Source organism: Canis lupus, chromosome 19 (assembly GCF_011100685.1).
Source record: "Canis lupus familiaris isolate Mischka breed German Shepherd chromosome 19, alternate assembly UU_Cfam_GSD_1.0, whole genome shotgun sequence".
NCBI classification, from domain to species: domain Eukaryota; kingdom Metazoa; phylum Chordata; class Mammalia; order Carnivora; family Canidae; genus Canis; species Canis lupus.
Window position 1 is genome coordinate 45,267,587 of NC_049240.1, and position 20,570 is coordinate 45,288,156.

The following is a 20,570-nucleotide window of genomic DNA, read 5'->3' on the forward strand; positions in this document are numbered from 1 at the left end:
TATCATATTTTATGCTGTCTTCCATTACCTTTTTTGACTAAGATACTTAATAAGACACTTTGCTAGGCACTAGAAGAAAATCATTAATTTCTTCATTCAAAGCTATTTATTCTGTTTTTTTTTTAACATGGCAGTAACATAGATTCTATAGCATCAAAGAAGAGTTAAAACCAGTTTCTAGTATCAAAAAATCCACAGTGTGAAAAAATCCACAGACAGCCAGAAAGCATCAACATAGTGTAAGATGATGCATACCTCTACGAAGATGAGATAGAAGCCAGAGGAAGCAATGATATCTTTATCTGGAAAAAGGGATTCTATGTATTTTGCACAGAAATTCACCAAGGATGAAAGGAGGAGACACTCCAAACAAGGGCAACATTACAGGAAAAGATAAGAGATATGAAAATCATAGGATTTTAAAGAATAGATCACTAACTTAGCATGGTTGATGATTGTGACTGATAAGGAAAGCTGAAATAAGGTATGGTGCTTTTGGATGAGGCTATCAAGGACCTTGTCTGCTATGCAAACATATATGGAATGTACCATTCAAGAAAAAAATGAAGAAGTAAAGAATTTTAAGAAGGTTAACATAAGCATAGTCTGATATAAGATATAAAATCCCTATTTGGGGATCTTAAAATCCACTTAGGATGTAAGCACATAAAAAAAATTTATAATAGAAATTAGATTTGAGTATTTTGAGATAACTTGAAGAGACAAGAGGTATTACATGACCTCAGAGGAAAAGGAAGTCATTGTGGGCCAATAGAATGGTGTGGAATTTCCGTCATATATTCCAAGAAGGGAGGGACACAGACACAGAAAAAGGAGAGAGATAGATATGTATGAGTGTGTGTATATGCCTTTGTGCACCAAATAAAATACATACATAAACAGACTTAGATAAAAATGGTGCTGGCAACTATACAAAGTTGTTAATTCAACTGCTATTGATCAGTTCTATTAAAACAGTATGAGGATATAGGACAACATGTATTTCTACATGTTTTTGTGGTTTCCTTAGTTGGAGTGTATGGACCAGGCCTAGTATCAACCTCAGATAGTTCACATTCATCATGCAAATGATGGGATGCCCCAAAAGAGGTTTAAGTAAAGGCAATACCATAATTAGACGCCCCAAAACTGCCAAAGATTTGGGAGCCAAACTATTCTCAATATGTGATAAAGTGAAAATGGCAGAATGATCCTGAAGTCACTTCCTTGGCTGCTTGGTTTTTCCCACTTCTTAAACAATGACGTTTCTTAAAACACACAGTTCTTGACTTCCCCTGGGTTACAACTCATCTTGCCCTCCTTTTATAGCCTTCAATATTTGCCTGAGCTATCCTATGGGCACCTCAAGCTCTATATATCAAAACTGAACTTGTTTTCCCAAAATACCTGTTCCTCATTCATATTATAAGATTACAACTTTGTGTTCAATCAACTAAGTCAGAAGCATGGAGATCATCCTAAGTCCCTTTTTTTCCCTCCTATCCTCCTACTTTCATGAACCTATTAACTATATCTTGTCAATTTTTGCCTAAAAAATTCTCAAATGTGTCTCTACGTAAACTCTTACAGTTTATAACTTAGATTTTTTCTTACTCTTGTTTTTTTAAATTACCATACAAAATTATTTTTGCTGTACAGTTCTATGAATGTTAATACATGTGTAGATTTATATAACCACAACAACAATCAAGATACAGAATAGTTACATCACTCTAATAAATCCTTTTGTGTTATCCCTTGAAAGTCATATTTTCTCCCTATCCTTGGGCACTGGTAATCACTGGTGTGATCTCCTCCACTACAATTTTGTGTATCAATAGTTTATAACTTTTAATTACTAAGTAGAATTTAGTTACATAGACTTGCCACAATTTGTGTATCCAATGAAAGGCATCTGGTTAATTTCCAGTTCATGGCAATCAACAGAATTTTGCTATAACTTTCAATGTATAGCCTTTTCCATTTTTTCTAGGGTAAATGGCCAGGAGTAGGATTTCTAGGTCATATGATACGTTTCTAAGAATCCGCCAAACTATTTTCTGGAGTGGCAATACCATTTTCCATTCCTACCAGCAAAATATTAAGAGTTTCAGTTGCTCTGCATCCTTGTCAGCATTTGGTATTTCGTGTGCGTGTGTGTGTGTGTGTATTTACTGTCGACAGTGTAATAAGTTTGTAGTGGTATATCATACTTGGATTTAGTTGCATTCTTCGGATAGTTGATGATGTTGAGGAGTTTCTCTTATACTATTTACTATCCTCATATCTTCTTTGGTGAAATGTATGTTCATCTCATTTGTCCCTCTGCTTTTAAAAATTTTGTTTGTTTTCTTATTGATGAATTATGAGAGTTATTTATAAATTTTTGATACAAATCCTTTACCAGACAGGGGATTTGCAAATATTTTGTCCCAGTGTACAGCTTATCTTTTTTCTACCCTTGATAGTCTCAATGGTTATAAATTTTGAAAAAGCCCAGTTTATTCCATTTTCAAAATTTTGTTTTGTTCTACTCACTGATGTCATGTGTGAGGACATTTTGTCTATCCCCAGGATATTATTTTTTTCCCTCTGTAACTCCCTTCTACTATTAAACCAAATATGTGAGTTATTAATCAGTCATTTTTATTATTTAATTTACATTTCCATGTTTTTTCTTTACATATTCTATGTGTTTGCTGAATTTCCTTTCTATTTGTTTCCCAAGCATTTTAAGAATGGTTATAGTTGATTGCTAAACACTGTTTTTAAAAGCTGCCCTCAAGTCCTTGCTAGATAATGACAACATATGCATCAAGCCAATTAAGATATTCGTGGTTCTTTGCATACAAAGTAATTTTAAGTTATGCTCTGTGCATGATCAGTATTATAGAACAGATGCTGGGTCTTGTTGGAATTCTATGAAATATGTTAGAATTTCTGTTTTAGCAATCAACCTGGTCCTGGCCACAAGTTCCAATTTACCTTCTGTTGACTGTGATTCTAATGCTATTTCAAAGTCTTTGAAATGTTACTCATATCTTTCCTGCAGGGATACTATCCAGTGGTCAATCTGTGAAACGGGTCGATATTCTCTAAGCTCATTTCTCAAAATCTTTAATATGTTCTAGAACTCCTTAGGACCTGAGCTTCATTTATGTTCTCCTCCTTCACAGTTTTGGCTTCTGTGGGATCTCATTGCACTGCTGCCACTGCCGGTGGTTGTGGCCCCCAGGAGACTGACTGGGGTTCTAGAAGACAAGAGAAAGGAGAAAGGAGGAACAGAAACAAAAGCAGGGGCTTTCTGCGTTCTGAGTGTTAGAAGTTCCCTCTCCTGCTTCTGTAGCAAGAACCACAGAGATCCTTCTAGAGCTCTCCCTGTCTGCATCAAAGGTCCCACATGAGTTTCACACTGCCTTGAGTTTAGAACAGAAGGAAAAGTGATAAACTGCAAACCAATTCAGCAGCATTGGAATTCTGGTCTTTAACACAACTGCTACTATTTAGCTTTTCAAAGTCCTAATTAGCTGTTCCATGCATTTTGTCCAAATTTTAGCTGCATTCAGTGGGAGAGAAGGTCAAGTGTCCTTATTCAGTCTTATCCAAGAACAGAACTGTCGTTTTAGTTTAATCTTCATCATTTCTTATCTGGACTATTGCCATAGTCTTTGCTAAATCATCTGTGAGGCCAATTCTGCCCTCTTGCAAATTCATCCTTGAATTTGCTGCTACAGTGCGTTACATAAAATGGAAATCTTAGTATACCCATCTCCATTTAAAGCACTCAGCTTATCGCTGGCTCAAAGAACAGCATGCGAACTTCTCTTCATGGGCTAAGAGAACTTTATCAACTCTCCTGGCTCGGCTTTATATCCAGCCTCTTTCTTTCATACTTCTCCCAAATAATTTTGACCAACTTGTTACTCACAGGATGTGGTAGCTATCAATGACTCTTATGGTTGCTTATGTTTTTCCTCTCACTGGAATGTATTCCTCCTCTTTCCTCACTTGGGTAGCAACCTGTCATCCTTCAAGACTCATAGGAGGGGATCCCTGGGTGGCTCAACAGTTTAGCACTGCCTTCAGCCCAGGGCCTGACCCTGGAGACCTGGAATCAAGTCCACATCAGGCTCCCTGCACGGGGTCTGCTTCTCCCTCTGCCTGTGTCTCTGCCTCTCTCTCTCTCTCTCTCATAATAAATAAAATCTTAAAAAAAAATTTTTTTTAAAGACTCATAGGAGTTGCTATCCTTTCTAAAAAGTTTTCCATGAATCCCAGATTGGAAGTAAACATGCTTCCTCTGATCTTTATCTATACATTTTCTTTTCAGATAATGTATTGTTCTGTTCTAGACTTTATGTTTACAAATATTTCTCCTCAACTAGACTATAAGCTACTAAAGGGATAAAATCATGCCATTTCCTGTTTGTCAACTCTCCACTGCCTGGGGTAATGCCTAGAATAAAATAGACATTCAAAAAACCACTGACTTTAATTGAATACATATTGAACATTTTAAGTTCAATGGTGCGAGTAGGTGATGGAATAGAAATTAAGTCTTAGACAATTCCTGGCTTCTCTTGCACTATATCTTGGATTCAAAACTTGTTTTTACCATCTGCTAGGTGTATGACAGTCAACAAATTCCACATCCTTCAGTACTTCAGTTTTCTCATTTGTAAAAGACAAATTATAATCATAAAAGGTTGAGGACTGCATAAGGTAAAATATTAAAAAAAATGTTGCTAAAACACATGTTACTTTTTATTATCCGTATTATATATAATTTTATTATTCATATTCATAATTGAGGAATTAAAAGCTATTCTAATTAAGATCCACAAGACTCAGTGTATAGTCCAGGATCTACAATTTATATAGAATAATTTCTTAACCTCATCAACCCCTTCCAGAGACTAGAAATAATTGCTGATCTATGTTTTTCATTTTAAATGCTTTCTAAAAATCAAATATTATTAACAGAAATAATTATAGTTGTTACTTATTGATACTTTCCTATAGATCAAACAGTGTAGAAAAGGTTTTCCCTAGGTTACTTAATTTTATTTTTATAAAGATTGCATTGGCTAGGTGTTACTATAGGTCTTATAAACAAATGACTGAGATTTAAATCATTTAAATAACTTGTCCATACACACAGACATGATAAGATAAAATAAAATGTTTCAAAATATAAGACTCTATATGAGGTAATATGATAGCACTCTTTATTAATACCATTTTGAACAGTTACCAGTTTCATTGATTATTATTCTGGTTTTAGTCTAAAAAAACTCAAAACCAGGTATCCATAATTCCATTTTAGGCAACAAAAATAATTTTGAGCACCTGTGAATTAAACAGTGAACTGGCAATGTTAAGGGGGGAAAATAAGAGTATCAAGTGCTTCAAATTTCATATAGTCAAGTTGAAAAAATATTAAAAACATATTAATGTGATATGCCACATTAAAAAGTTATAAAAATCATATTATCATCACAATAGATGCAGAAAAAGCATTTGACAAAATTCAACATCTATTCATTATAAAAATCTCTGAACAAAGTGGGTATAAAAGAAACATAGCTTCAACATAATGCAGGCCAAATATGACAAGCTCACAGCTAGCATTATACTCAGTGGTATAAAGCTAAAAGATTTTCATTTAAAACCAGGAACAAGACAAGGATGCCCACTCTTGCCATTTTATTCAACATAGTATTGTAAGTCCTAGCCAGAGAATTTAGGCAAGAAAAAAGAATAAAAAGAATCTAAATCAGAAAGGAAGAAGTACACTGTCTCTATTTGCAAATGACACATTATATATTAGAAAACTCTAAAGACTTCACCAAAGAACCATTAGACCATAGGTCAACAAGTACAAGAACACTGCAGTTATAATTTTATATTTGAAAAACAACTCTTCCCTTTGCCTTTCCCCCTCACCTTTTTAATATAACTCTGATGTGGAACATAATTTGAAATCTGTACATGAGATTGTCATCTGTGAGTTTTTTTTTTTTTTTCTCAAGAGAAAAGAATAGGGGCACCTGGGTAGCTCAATCTATTTTATTAAAAAAAAAAGAATAAAGGATATTATGACATTACTCAATTTTCAGGGACTACTATGTCAAGAATGCGCTGAGGGAAATTATTTGTGTTGATTTTCTCTTTATTTGCTCATGCCTGTTTTTTGTTTCTCTCAAAGATTTTTTTCTTACATATTAGCTCACTGGATGGGTTAAGCTATCCTAAAAATCATTTTAACCTACTTCAAAAGATGCTTATGGGAGAAAATGAATAGACATGTCTTATAACTGGAAGCTTGTGACTTTTTCCTCAAAGGGAAGTGCAAAAGTTATCCAGATGTTAATACAAAAATCTTTTGTGTAGAGGATACAGAATCAACAAGACAAAGATAGGCATTTTTAAATTTTAAATTAATCAGGTAATGATTTTGTTCTTCTACCATTTGCTTGCAAACATTAATAAATAAGGATGGTGAAAGATTTAATTATCACAACCATACTACAGAAATACAAACGATTATAAGACAATATTATGAAAAAATATATGCCAAAATTGGGCCAACTGGAAGAAATGAATAAATTCTTAGAAATATAAACTACCAAAATGGAAACAGAAGAAATAGAAAAATCTGAACAGACCCATTAACAGCAAAGAAATCAAATCAGTAATCAAAAATCTCCCAACAAACAAAAGTCCAGGGCCAGATGGCTTCCCAGGAGAATGCTATGAAACATTTATTTTATTTTTTTAAAGATTTTATTTATTTATTTATGAGAGACACACAGAGAGAGGCAAAGACATAAGCAGAGGGACAAGCAGACTCCCTGCAGGGAGCCAGATACAGGACTCGATCTCAGGACCCAAGGATTATGACCTAAGCTGAAGGCAGACACTCAACCACTGAGCCCCCCAGGCATCCCTCTACCAAACATTTAAAGAAAAGTTACTATCTGTTCTCAAACTGTTCCAAAAAACAGAAAGAGAAGGAAAACATTCAAATTCATTCTACAAGGCCAACATTACCTTGATTCCAAAAGCTGACAAAAGCCTCACTAAAAGAAGAATTGCAGGCCAATATCCTTCATGAATTATTACTATCATTGCCCATATATGTTTTTTTCTTAAACAAGAATGTCTATTAAATACACATTTTAGACAAACCTCTTAGGTACACGTACTAAGTATGCTTCCATATATTAGTTTTCTCAGCGAGGTAACTGAGGTCCAGAGATCAGGTGCTAAAGTTCACAGAGGTAAAAAGTACAAAATCAGGACTTGAATAGATCAATCTGACTCCCAAAGCCCATGGCTTTTCCTACTACGCCATGCTGCTTACCTAGAGTTTTTAATTCCTTTATGTATTTCCTTTTCATTTGTTTTGCCTTCTTGGTGCTACACTAAAAAATGTGCATAGAGGAGCTTAGGGTAAGGATTTTATAAATGGATTGGATTTGGTGAAAAAAGTGAGCCATACAAGTTAAAAAAAAAAAAAAAATGAGGAGACAGGTATGTGCCAAGAGTGTTTTGAGCAGAGACAGAAGTCCAGGTAGACGATGTAATAAGAATAATGAATTTGAATCAGGAGACCTGAGAAATTAAGAGTCAGAGACCGAGAAAGTTTAGATGATAATGTAGGCCATGGTTTTGAGACTCGGCGTGTGGTCCAGGGTGCAGTAGGATTAGCATCCTTTGAGAATTTGTTATAAATGCATAGGCCCTAACCTGGACCTACCAGTTCAAGAGTCTGCATTTTAGAAACATCCCCAGATGTTTTGCAGGCGTTAAAATTTGAGAAGCACCAGGATATGGCTATAGGCAACACATCTCAAATAATCATGAAAGCCCTAGAAATAAAAAGCCATATCTCTGCAGAAATAGTAAGCAGAGAACAACAGGAATGGGCTGTGATACAAGGTAGCATTCCCTGCATATGCCACAACTCCTTGAATAACCAGTCAGTTTGAAATGGACATGCTTCCAATTTAGAAATAAGACAAAATAAAATATTTGCTTGCAAATAATCTTTCTCCTGAGTCACAGGTTAATAACAAGAAATAACTACAATGTAAAACTCCTCAAACTTCCACTCATCTTCCTCTTTGATCATTCTATCTGGTTTACAATTTTGAAACTAACTTTTGTGACTTCTGTGTAGATTTGGGGGAAGAAAAATCCTCTTCAACTTTTGAATAGTTTGGTATAGTGCCTGTTAAAATGTTAAGAACAATTAACACTATTTCTTCTGATTACTTGCGATTGAGTTGCCAATTTTATTACAAGCCCAACATGTGAAGCACCAGGCAAGCCTATTTGCTGACTACATCAATTCTCTCAAATTGTTCAACACATTTCAAAGTTTTAGCACAAAATTCCTTGTTGTTTTGTCATTATTGTTGTCGTTGTTGTCATCATTGCTGTTACATGAGGATGAAGAAAGGGTAGATAGATCTTGAGGAAATGAAGTCTTTGAAACAGCCTGAATAATACCATTGTCAATATACTAAATGCAGGTTTAACACTTCTATAAATTCTTATAAAAGCAAAAATGCCTTTGATAAATGCAGTGACCTTGATATAAATACAAGATTACTATATACATACCGTAGCAAATGTTCTAAAAAGTTTTATGCAGTACTTGACTAATTCAAGTGACTTCTTTAATGAGGAACTTCAGGTATTTCATTATCATAATCTTATTGCTGACCCACCAAAGAAAAGATGGTAATGTAAGGTTGGAATTATGTTAGCTCTCTAGTATTCATCAAAACAGTGCCACTTGGAGAATGCTGGTTTTTCTGCAATACCCATTTCAAGCATAATAGTTTCACCTTTGATCCAGATGCCATTTTGAAAGGAAAACAACAAACAAACAAACAAAAAATCAAGAATCATAATTTCAGAAACTTAGAAACGTCGCTAAAGACACATTTTAAACTCAAGTTTGTCAGTATATGTATGCAAATAAGCATCATAGCTGAGTTTTGATCCCTAGATAAAACCAAGTCCAGGTGGTCAAAATGATCTAGTGATTAGAATGATAAGTTTTCAATTTTAAGATCTCAGTCCATGGCAAACATAAGAAAAGTGAAGCACTTATATGTGCATTACATATTATTAACTCATAATGCTCAGTATGAATTTGGCACAAGTGGCATCTCCACAGTACAGTGGAGAAAACTAAAACACAGAATCAGAAACTGCAGTAATGTTTAGCAAACACCCAAAGAGAAATTAACAATTTCAAACAAAGCATCATTTGGGCCATCTGGGGCATCAGGATATTGAATTTAAAAATCATGCAGAGAATTCTCATTCTAGTTACCTCTAACAATTCCTACAAGGATTTTTTTTTAAATGCTAAACTATATAAAAACACATTTAGAACACCATAACCCAAGGGCACCTGGGTGGCTCAGTCTGTTAAACTTCTGATTCTTGGTTTGGCTCAGGTCATGACCACCTGGTTTGGGGAAGAGCCCTACCTTTGGTTCCCTGCTCAGATTCTTTCTCCTTCCCCCTCTGCTATGTCCTGATGTTCTCTCTCCCTCTCTAATCAATAAAATCTTTTAAAAAGACAATACCTTAACCCACATTCCATAATGAAAATTTTACATGTGCACTCACGCACATATATTTAATTATCAGATCAACTTCCAGTTTCTTCTCATTAAAGAAATAATGAATATTGGCTCACATGTGTGTTTGATTTTGAATCTCTTGGTCTCTTTTTCTCTTTCATCATTCTCCCTACACTGGACTCACCATTTTCTCTTACAACACTTTGCCCTATTCCCAATTTAATATACTTCTCTTCCTGCTTCAGGGACATGGGAGAGATTGGCTTGATGTTACCCGATGCCACATTCTTTCCTGGCTACATAGCAGTACTACATCTTCTAACTTTCTTTGTGCTTAGGTATGGGCCATATGACTCAGCCCCAATGAATGTGGATGGAAATGATGTACACTAAGTCCGGACCTTGCCATAAAACCACCTGCGGGATTATTCACACATTTTTCCTGTTCCCTGTCACGTTTTAAAGATATCAACATTGTACTTTGGAACCGGAGTCACCATTTAGGGAGGAACTGCCTGAATTGCACAGATAAAAACTTTGACTATTTAAAGATAACAGTATCTGAAGGATGTTTATGATAGTAGCCACTATTATTACCCTAAATAATAAAAATGTGGGATGCCTGGGTGGCTCAGTGGTTAAGAGCCTGTGTTGGCCTGGGACGTGATCCTGGAGATGTGGGATCTAGTCCCACATTGGGCTCCCTGCATGGAGCCTGCTTCTCCCTCTGCCTGTGTCTCTGCCTCTCTGTGTCTCTCATGAATGAATAAATAAATAAATAAATAAATAAATAAATAAATAAATAAATAAGATCTTTAAAAAAATAAATAATAAAAATGTTAACACCATTGAAAGGTATGTTTGCCCAATCATCCTGTCAACTTGGCCTGATGTCTGAATTCCCTATAACCACTCACAACCTTAATCCCCTGAATTAACGAAAATGCATTTTGGCAAAATAGTAACGTCAAATGATTATCATGTTACCAATATTTGACAGAAATAACACTAACTTCAAGCAGTAAAGTGAGCTCTGCCATTTGCTTGCTATTTAACATTGGGCAATCTAGTAAATTTCCCCGTTTTCTGAAAATTCTTAACTCATCTAGCTGTTTAGTACACTCTTGGGAAAAACAAATGAAAAACTATGATAAAAATGCAGACTATAAAATTGTATTCACATGAAACATATTTTTATTTTCAACAAATTTATTCTGCAATTAAAAAAAGCAAAAAAGAAAATGACCCATCAGAGATTAGGTTTAGGGTGGTAAATCTGGAAAAAGGAAGTAGAACGTCAGAAAATCCCAGGGATAAAGAATTCGGTAGGCCATTATTATCAAGGTAAGAAAGAGTGACAGATCTCGGATTACATTTTGTATGGCCCAGTTGTAACTGAGATAAAAAGACTTCAGTTTTCCCTTTATTGCCTATATTGTGAAACTTTTATTGACTTCAAATCATGACACTTGTTGCTTTTTGATTATGCAGACATAGTTTCATATACCTCTGGGTTGGCACTCCCAAGCTCTAAGTGAATTGAACATATTCACTTCACTAAAAATGTTACAGTTAAACAAACCAACCAACAAACAAAAACACAATGGGTTTTTAAGCCCACTGGATTCTAGAGCTATTTATTCTGGTTGCTAAGAATAGCTTCTTAAGATCAGTGTTATCCTCTCACAGACGCTGGTTAGCTCTCTTTTTTTATTACCATCTTGTCATCAGACTCCTATAGGTGAATCTCATTTTTTTTTAATCGCAACACATTTCATTATTCCATTTCTCTACATTATTCAGAAAGATGGAGATGTTACACATATCTGTTCATCAACAAAATCTTGGTGACATAATTGTCAATTGTTTTGGAATGTGACATCGCTGAGGGGTAAGCGGAAGTTAGCTGTGTGGTTCTGCAGATTTTCTTCTGTTCTCACTCATTTATCTGGTAATCAACTGATGGAGACTGGGCTCAGCTGAATTGCCCTGCTTTGTTCCACATGTCTGTCATGCTCTTCCTGGATCCAGCAGGATATTGGTTATCTTTGATGGGGATAGTGACTCGGAAGAGGCAGATAGCAATATTCAAGAGTATTGGCAATCGTCTGTTTCCTGACCTGGGTCACAGGTACAGGGCTGTTCATTTTGTTAAAATTTATTGAGCTATACTCACAGTTTGTGTTTCTATGTATGTAATGTATGTTATACAACACACATTACTTGAAAAATATTAGTTAAGCAACTTCAAACATATTTAACTTTTTAAAAAAGCGTAATAAAGGTGGAGTGAGAGCTTATTTTTCATCCAATAATGAAACAGTTGAAATGCAGACAAAACTAAAGCAGAAGTATAATTTATGTATCCAATTTAGCATCAGTTTATTTCCATCCTGATGTTGAAACCTAGAGTATCCTGATAAACAATTTCATTTCAAAAGTCTCCATTTTACTTTTTTGCCTATAGAAACACGATATTAAAATAAATCACTGAAACAAGATTTGAATTTACTTACTTTGAACATCAAATAATGTTATAATTTATGAAACTTTCAACTGTTCACAGATCATTTTAAATTTTTTATTTTTATTATTTATTCACAGATCTTTTTTATTGTTTCTCCATAAAGTTATTGTCATCTATTTTTAATTATACATATAAGTTGACTTATAAAATAGATACAAAGTGTTATTTATTTTAATTTACTTAATAGTAAGACTTGTAATAAACTATACACCATTTGGGGATGTAGAGCTCACATTTTATATATGATGAGAGAAGTATTTATAGTCTTATTTCTGAAAACTGATTCAAAACTATATCTATGGCAATACTAGTGCTTTCTTCATTCAGATTACTAGGTTCTAAAGCAACTACACCTAATATAATTCTATCCCATGCATGTTTTCTGAAGATGTATATGTATTTTCATATAAAATCTGGATGGATTTAGTCATGCAAATATTTAATTTTCAATTGTGGAAATATATAGAGGACATAATCCATCTCCTCAAATAGGGTCAGAGAAGGACTATATTTATCTTGTTCTCTATTGTTATTGCATTTCCTGTCAGAACTCAATTGATAGTTAATAAGTGGATGAACAACAAAGATATTTAGTTAACCACTAAAATGATTTTTTAAAAATCTATGTATGTAAAAAATAGGTTTAAAGTGAATGCAGATTATACTATTTTCAATAAATTATAATTTCAATTGGAACATAGAAATTTTGATAAGCTACTTTTTGTTTATGGTGCGAGGTATAAATCAGTTTAACTTTTGCACATATTCAATTATTCTAGCACTAGTTGTCAAGAAGACTACTCTTTTTTCCACTGAATAGCTTCTGCACCTTTGTCAAAAGTCAAATACGTGTGTATTTATATATATAAATACATAAATATATATATTTAACATATATATGTATATATAATCACAGAGGTTTATCAATTTATTAATCTTGGCAAAGAAATTGCTTTAGTGTCACGGATTTATTGTTTGCTTTTTTGTCCTGCTTATTTCATCTTTTCTTTTTTTAAGCTCTAGTCTTTATTATTTCTTACAGTGTACTTATAGTTTGGGTTTCATTTGTTCTCTTTCTAGTTTTGTCAAGTGAGTGCCATGTCATTTATTTAGATCTCTCATTTTCTAAAAAAGATTGTATTTATTTATTTATTTATTTATTTATTTATTTATTTATTTATTTATGAGAGACACAAAGAGAGAGGCAGAGACATAGGGAGAGGGAGAAGCAGGCTCCCTGCAGGAAGCCTAATATGGGACTTGATCCCAGGACTCCAGGATCATGAGCTGAGCCTACGGCAGATGCTCAACCACTGAGCCACCAAGGTGCCCCAGACCTCTCATTTTCGATATACATATCCAATGCTACATTTTTGCACATATATTTTTGTTCAGCTCAAATACGAACTTTTCCTTCGATGTCTTCATCTATGGGTTATTTATAAGTATGCAATTTAGTTTCCCAAATTTTTCCAATGATCTTTTATAATTTCTAATTTAATTTTTAAAACAAATACTTCGTGTAATTTTAATCATTATTTTAATTTATCAAAACTTATTTTATGGATGCTATACCCTCGGAAATTTTCCTGTGCCCTCAAAAAAGAATACGGATTCTGCTGGGTGATTTGGGTCAATGTTCTATAAATATTAAGTAAGTTAAGTTAGTCAATAACATTGATCAAGTATTCATGATGTTCTCTTTACTTTTCTATCAATTATTGAAAAATTGGTCTGAAGTCTTCAAATATAGTTGTGAATGTGTCTCTTTCTGCTTGTGATTCATTAACATTCCCTCCACCCCCATGTATTTTGAAGCTGTTATTAGGTGTATAAATGTTTAGGATTATTATGCTGTCTTGATGAATTGACCATTTTATCATTAGGAAATGTCCCTTTGTTGCTGGCATTATTCCTTTTCTACTTTGTCTGATGTTAATATAACTACCCCAGTGTTTTGTGACTATTATGCTTTTACTTTTAACCTATTTATGTCTTTATATTTTAAGAAGATTGCTTGGAAGGAGCATATACTTGGTTCTTGCTTTCTCAGACATTATTACACTCTTTGTCTATTTTAATTAAAGCACTTAGAAGATTTATATTTCATATGAATACTGATATTGTTGAATGCACATCTATTACCTTGCTCTTGTGTTTTATTTTTCCCATCAATTTTGGTTCCCGTTGCTTCTTTCTTTTTCTTTTTGCCTTCCTTTGGATTAAGTATTATTTTTGTGATTCCGTTTTCTATTATTGATTTATTAGCTATAATTCTGTTTATGCCTTTTCTTTGGAAATTAGAAATTATTAGAAGATTAGAAATATATATCTTTAACTTAATGCAATCTACCTTCAAGTAATATTGGACCACATTGCTTACAGCATAACAACTTCACAACTGTATATTTTCATTTCTTTCCTATCCTTTCTGCTTTTGGTGTGACGCATCTTACTTACACATGTGTTATCAATTCCACAACACATTAATAGGCAATTTTATTTTTAAAATTTTTAAAATAAGAAAAGTTTAAAATAAAAACAAGTAGGTATCATTCCTTTGTGTAGTTTCAGATTCCCATCTTCCATCTTATTAAAGTACTTTATTTCTTCTTGTAATTGCAGGTCTATTGGAAATGAATTCTTTCAATGTTTTTTTTCTTTCATTTTTTTTAAATTTTTATTTATTGATGATAGTCACACAGAAAGAGAGAGAGAGAGAGAGAGGCAGAGACACAGGCAGAGGGAGAAGCAGGCTCCATGCACCGGGAGCCGGACGTGGGATTCGATCCTGGGTCTCCAGGATCGCGCCCTGGGCCAAAGGCAGGCGCTAAACCGCTGCACCACCCAGGGATCCCCTCTTTCAATTTTTTTATATCTGAAAATATCTTTGTCTTTTTTAAAAAGTTATCTTCTCTGGGCAAAGAATTCTAGGTTAAGATTTTTTTGTGTTTTCCCACTTTTTAAAGATGTTACTCCACTGTTTCATGGCTTGTGTTGTGATGAAAAATCTGCTTTCATCCTTATCTTTGTCTATGTATGCATAGTGTGTCTTTTTAAAACAAATCTGGCTAATTTGAAGATTTTTATCGTTTTTGAAAAATTTTGTTATGAAATGCCTCACAGTTTTCTTCATGTTCCTCATACTTGAGTTCCACTGAATTTCTTAAACCTGTGGTTTTGCAGTTTTCATCAGATTTGGAAAAGTTTTAGTCAATAATTATTCAAATACTCTTTTTTCTAGACCCTTCTCTCTTGTGTCTGCTTCAGGGAACATTCAGTTACACGTATCTTACGGTGCTTGAAATTGTCCCCTGATTCAGTGATGCATTGTTTATATTTTTTGAAGTCCTTTCCTCCTTTAATTTTGGATTTCTACTACTATAACTTCAAACATACTAATCTTCTATTCTGCAATGTCTAACCTCTCATAATTCCCATGAAGTATATTTTTCATCTAAGTATAATTTCTATGTATTTACTAAACATATCTAATCTCTCCTTTATCTTTTTGAATTCATGGAATATAGTTATAGTAACTCTTTTAATTGTCTACTAGTTCTATCATCAATGCCATTTTCTGGATTAGTATCAACTGATGTTTATCCTCAATATGGACATTTTCCTGCTTTTTTGAATGGCTGTCAGTTTTTTATTGGATGTCAGACATTGGATGTTCAGTGCTAGATATTTTTATATGCTTATAAATAATCTTGACTTTTGTTTTGTGAAGCGGTTACTTGGAAGTGGTTTCTTTCTGGTTTTTATTTTAAGCCCCGTTAAAGCAGAATCAGAACAGCATGTGGCTAGGACTAACGTTTCTGAACTACTAAGGTAAAATACTTCTAAGTCTACTGGTTGACCTGTGAATTTTGAAGTTTTCCACTCTGGCTGACAGGAACAGACACAATACCCAGTCTTATATAATTCTGTGAATTATTTCCCTATAACTTTTATAGGTAGCTTTTTTATCCGGCTTTGTGTATTTCCTCAGAATATGTTCTCCTCATCTGAATAATAGGTCTACTCTGTAATATCCAGATGCCTTTGTGCAGCTCCCTTGTCCCCATTCCTGTTCCCTGCGAACCCAATCTACCTTTGCCTCTTCCTAGAACATTCGGCTCTCTCTCTTCTATTCAACCTGAGAGGTAGCTGGAGTCTGCCCGGAAGAACTTCAATGTATGACAGTTGGAGCAATCAAAGGGCTCTCACCTCATTTGTTTCATGACTATCAGGGAACACTGCCCTTTGTTACCCAATGTTCAATGAAGCTATTACTTCATGTATTTTGCCATTTGTGACATCATTGCATCCCTGTCATTTCACTTGTTTGCAAGTGGAATCCTCTTACTAATTTTGTTAATGGTGCCAATCTCAAATAGAATTTTATTGAAGACATTGCATTTTCCACTTAATAATACAGTGTTTATAAATTGCAGTTTTTATTTCCTTTCCCTGTGCACATATTCCATATTCAAGTATTAAGAATGCCCAGTACACTTACTATAGCAGCTTGACCTTAAAGCTGCCATGGAATTTGCTACAAATCTGGATCCTTCAAATGTTGTGCAAAACAATGCTAAACTTATTATCAGGTTGGCTTAATCAACCTCTTCAGTGGTAGGTCCAGAGGAGGCACCACCAGAGGGAGGAGCTCCACCACCAGGGAATCCTCCAGGCATTCCTCCTGGCATGCCTCCTGTACTCTGGTACAAGCCTGGTAATGATGAGGTTGAAGACTTTCTCCAGCTCTTTTGTCTGACACTCAGATTCTTCCTTCTCTGCAGTCTGGTTCTTATCAAGCCAGTTAATGATTTCATTACACTTGTCAAGAATCTTCTGTTTGTCTTTATCATTGATTTTGCCCTGAAGTTTTTCATCTTCAACATCTGCTTTCATGTTGAATGCATAAGACTCAAGTGAATTCCTGGAAGACACTTTGTCTCACTCATTTCATCTTCAGCTTTGTACTTCTCAGTTTCCTGTACCACGTGCTCAATGTCCTCCTTGCTCAAGCAGCTTTTGTCATTAGTGATGGTAATCTTGTTCTCTTTCCCTGTGCTCTTATCCGCAGCAGATACATTGAGGATACCATTAGCATTGATATTAAAAGTGACTTCAATCCGAGGAACACCACAAGGGGCAGGAGGTATGTCTGTGAGTTCAAACTTGCCAAGTATGTTGTTATCCTTGGTCATAGCTCACACTCACCTTCATATACGTGAATAAACACACCAGGCTGTTTGTCAAAATAGGTAGTGAAGGCTTATTTCTGTTTGGTAGGAATGGTAGTATTGCACTTGAGGAGCACAGTCATGACTCCTCCAGCAGTTTCAATGCCAAGAGAAAGTGGGGTGACACCAACAGCAGCAAATCTCGAACATTTTCAGATTTGTCACCAGAAAGAATAGCTGCCTGGACTGATGCACCATAAGCAACAGCCTCATCAGGTTTGATGCTCTTATTCAGTTCCTTTCTATTGAAGAAATCTTGCAGAAGTTTCTGAATCTTGGTGATATGAGTAGAACCACCCACCAGGACAATATCATGTACCTGAGACTTCTCTAGCTTGGCATTCTGAAGAGCTTTCTCTACAGGGTCCAGGGTGCCATGGAACAGGTCAGCTTTAATCTTCAAACTAGACATGAGTAATAGAGGTATAGAAGTCAATTCCTTAGTACAGAAACTCACTCTTAATACGGGCCTGGGTGACGGAAGAAAGCGTACGCTTAGCATGTTCACAAGCAGTACGGAGACGACAGACTGCCCTCTTGTTTTCGCTGATGTCCTTCTTGTGTTTGTACTTGAACTCTGCAATAAAATGGTTGATCATTCGGTTGTCAAAGTCTTCTCCACCTAAGTGGGTGTCTCCAGCTGTGGACTTGACCTCAAAGATCCCATCTTCAATAGTAAGGACTGACACATCAAAAGTGCCACCTCCTAAATCAAAGATCAACACATTCCTTTCAGCTCCAACCCTCTTGTCTAAGCCAAGCAATAGCAGCAGCAGTTGGCTTATTGATGATTCGAAGTACATTGAGACCAGCAATAGTTCCAGCATCCTTGGTAGCCTGACACCAAGAGTCATTGAAGTATGCAGGTACTGTGACAACTGCATTGGTAACAGTCTTCCCAAAGTAGGTCTCTGCAATTTCCTTCATCTTTTTCAAAACCATAGAGGACACCTGCTCTGGATAGAAACTTTCTGTCTCTCCCTTGTATTCTACTAGGACCTTGCGCCTGCCAGCATCATTCATCACCACGAAGGGCCAATGCTTCATATCATATTGGACGACAGTATCATCAAATCTACATCCATTCATGCATTTGGCATCAAAAACTGTGTTGGTGGAGTTCATCGCAACTTGATTCTTTGCAGCATCACTGATCAATCGTTCGGTGTCAGTGAAGGTGACATTACTTGGGGTAGTTTGGTTTCCCTGATCATTGGCAATTATTTACAGTTTCCCATGCTGGAAGACACCCATGGAAGAGTAGGTGGTGCCAAGATCAATGCCAACTGTAGGTCCCTTAGACATAGTTGCTTCTGTGTGGGATGGGCTTGACTCGAGGAGAAAATAGCCATCTGGAGATACAGCGCTGCTCTCAATGAGACCCTTCTTATTAAAATTTAAATGAGATTATATCACTCCTCTGCTTCAAAATCTTCACTTCCCATTTCACTCAGTAACAGTCAAAGTCCTAACATAGGTCTACAAGGCTTTACATTAACTGGGTGGGCATCATTCTGAAATCATTTACTACTATTCTTACCCTCACTTATCTGCTCTGGCCACAATGATTCCCTTGCTTTTTGTTAAATAGGTGTACTCTCCTCTCAGGGTGCTAGCTCTTGATGCTTCCTCTGTCTGGAATGTTCTTTCCCTAGATAATCATATGGCTCACTCTTCAAATATTGTATTCTCATCAAGGAATGCTGTGTTCATACTATCTAAATTTACAATCTAAATCTGATGCTCCTCATTCCCCTTTTATTTTTCTTCTGAGTGCTCATGCACACACATGCACACACATACTTTTCTAAACATCTTATTATATCAGATATAATTCTGGCTTGCCTTTTACACATTTCTCCTTCTAATTAAGGTATAATTTTTCCCCATTTTATTTTTATCCTAATAATGTAGTAAGAATTTAAGTGTTAATCGTAATCACTAAAAAGTCAATAGAAATCAAATGTTAACACAATGCAATCTCAGTTCTTTCAAAAAATAGAACAGGTACTTCACCTGGTAGGTTAAAGAGTTCTGATTACCCTATCCATTGGGAAGTGTAGGTATGTGTTAAGTTAACCATATTGTAATCTCCTGCCATTATCTGAGTAAAATAACAACAGGAAATTCCAAGAAAAATAATTTAAAGCAATATAAGAGCTATTGAGTTATACAACACCTATTCCCTTATTTACATAAAGGCACACTTGCTTTCAGATGTCCATGTAAATCAGATTTAATTTAACATATTTTTAAGTTTTAATAAAATCAATTCAATTCAAACAACTACTATAAAACATTCAATTTACTTTTTAGATAGGGTGACAAAGTAGCAGTACCCTAGAGTACTATACTATGGTTTATTTCTGATGAAGAGTAATCATTCAGCTACTAATATTTTCATCAAGTTTACTTGTATTCGTGGTTACAATCAGGATCTAGCAATATTTTGGGGAGTAAAATAAATTAAGGATGGAGTATTAAAAACTAAAGTTATGAGATGAAAGATTTTCAATTATTACCCTGAAACTTTAATCTTCCAAAACTTGAATGGAAATAAGTAGTTAAAATAACATGTCTAAAACATTTCTTGAGATAATGACATGGCACTTCAGAAAACAGAAGGGGCCTATCAAATCAGACCAGGCACTGAACACCAATCCAGTTAAATGTAGTCTACTATTCCCACAGCAGACTGGATTATAGGAGCCTAAAAATGGTCACACACATCTCAGAGCATTCTTCACACCTGGGTGGTTTTAAACACAAAGTATTTCAGTATAAAACTCTTGCTAACTGGGATTCCTGGGTGGCTCAGTGGTTTAGCACCTGCAATCTGCCCAGGGCGTGATCCTGGAGTCCCAGGATTGAGTCCCATGTCGGGCTCCTTGCAAGAAGCCTGCTTCTCCCTCTGCCTGCATCTCTGCCTCTGTGTGTGTGTGTGTGTGCGTCTCATGAATAAATGAATAAAATCTTTAAAAAAAAATTCTTGCTAACTGCCATTTCTATGCGTTAGCTTTTCCCACTATCCAGGTAAAATAGAAAGATGTGCGTCCATAAGATCCAAAAAGAAAAAGAAAAAAAAAAAAAAAAGGTAAGAAATCTCAGGTAAGGTGGGACAAGTGTGGAGGAAAAGAAATCTAAACGATAGCACAAATAGATTTCAAAATGAGTACGGAAAACGGAAAAATATCCTATTTT

The 20,570-nt window shown here is 35.1% G+C and overlaps 1 protein-coding gene and 1 pseudogene across 1 annotated transcript in view; both read right to left on the bottom strand.

Annotated features, from left to right (window-relative positions):
• LRP1B (LDL receptor related protein 1B) overlaps nucleotides 1-20,570 on the bottom strand; it is a 1,959,891-nt gene that overhangs the window by 1,158,553 nt on the left and 780,768 nt on the right. The window lies entirely within an intron of this gene.
• Nucleotides 14,999-18,749, bottom strand: LOC100686457 (annotated as a pseudogene).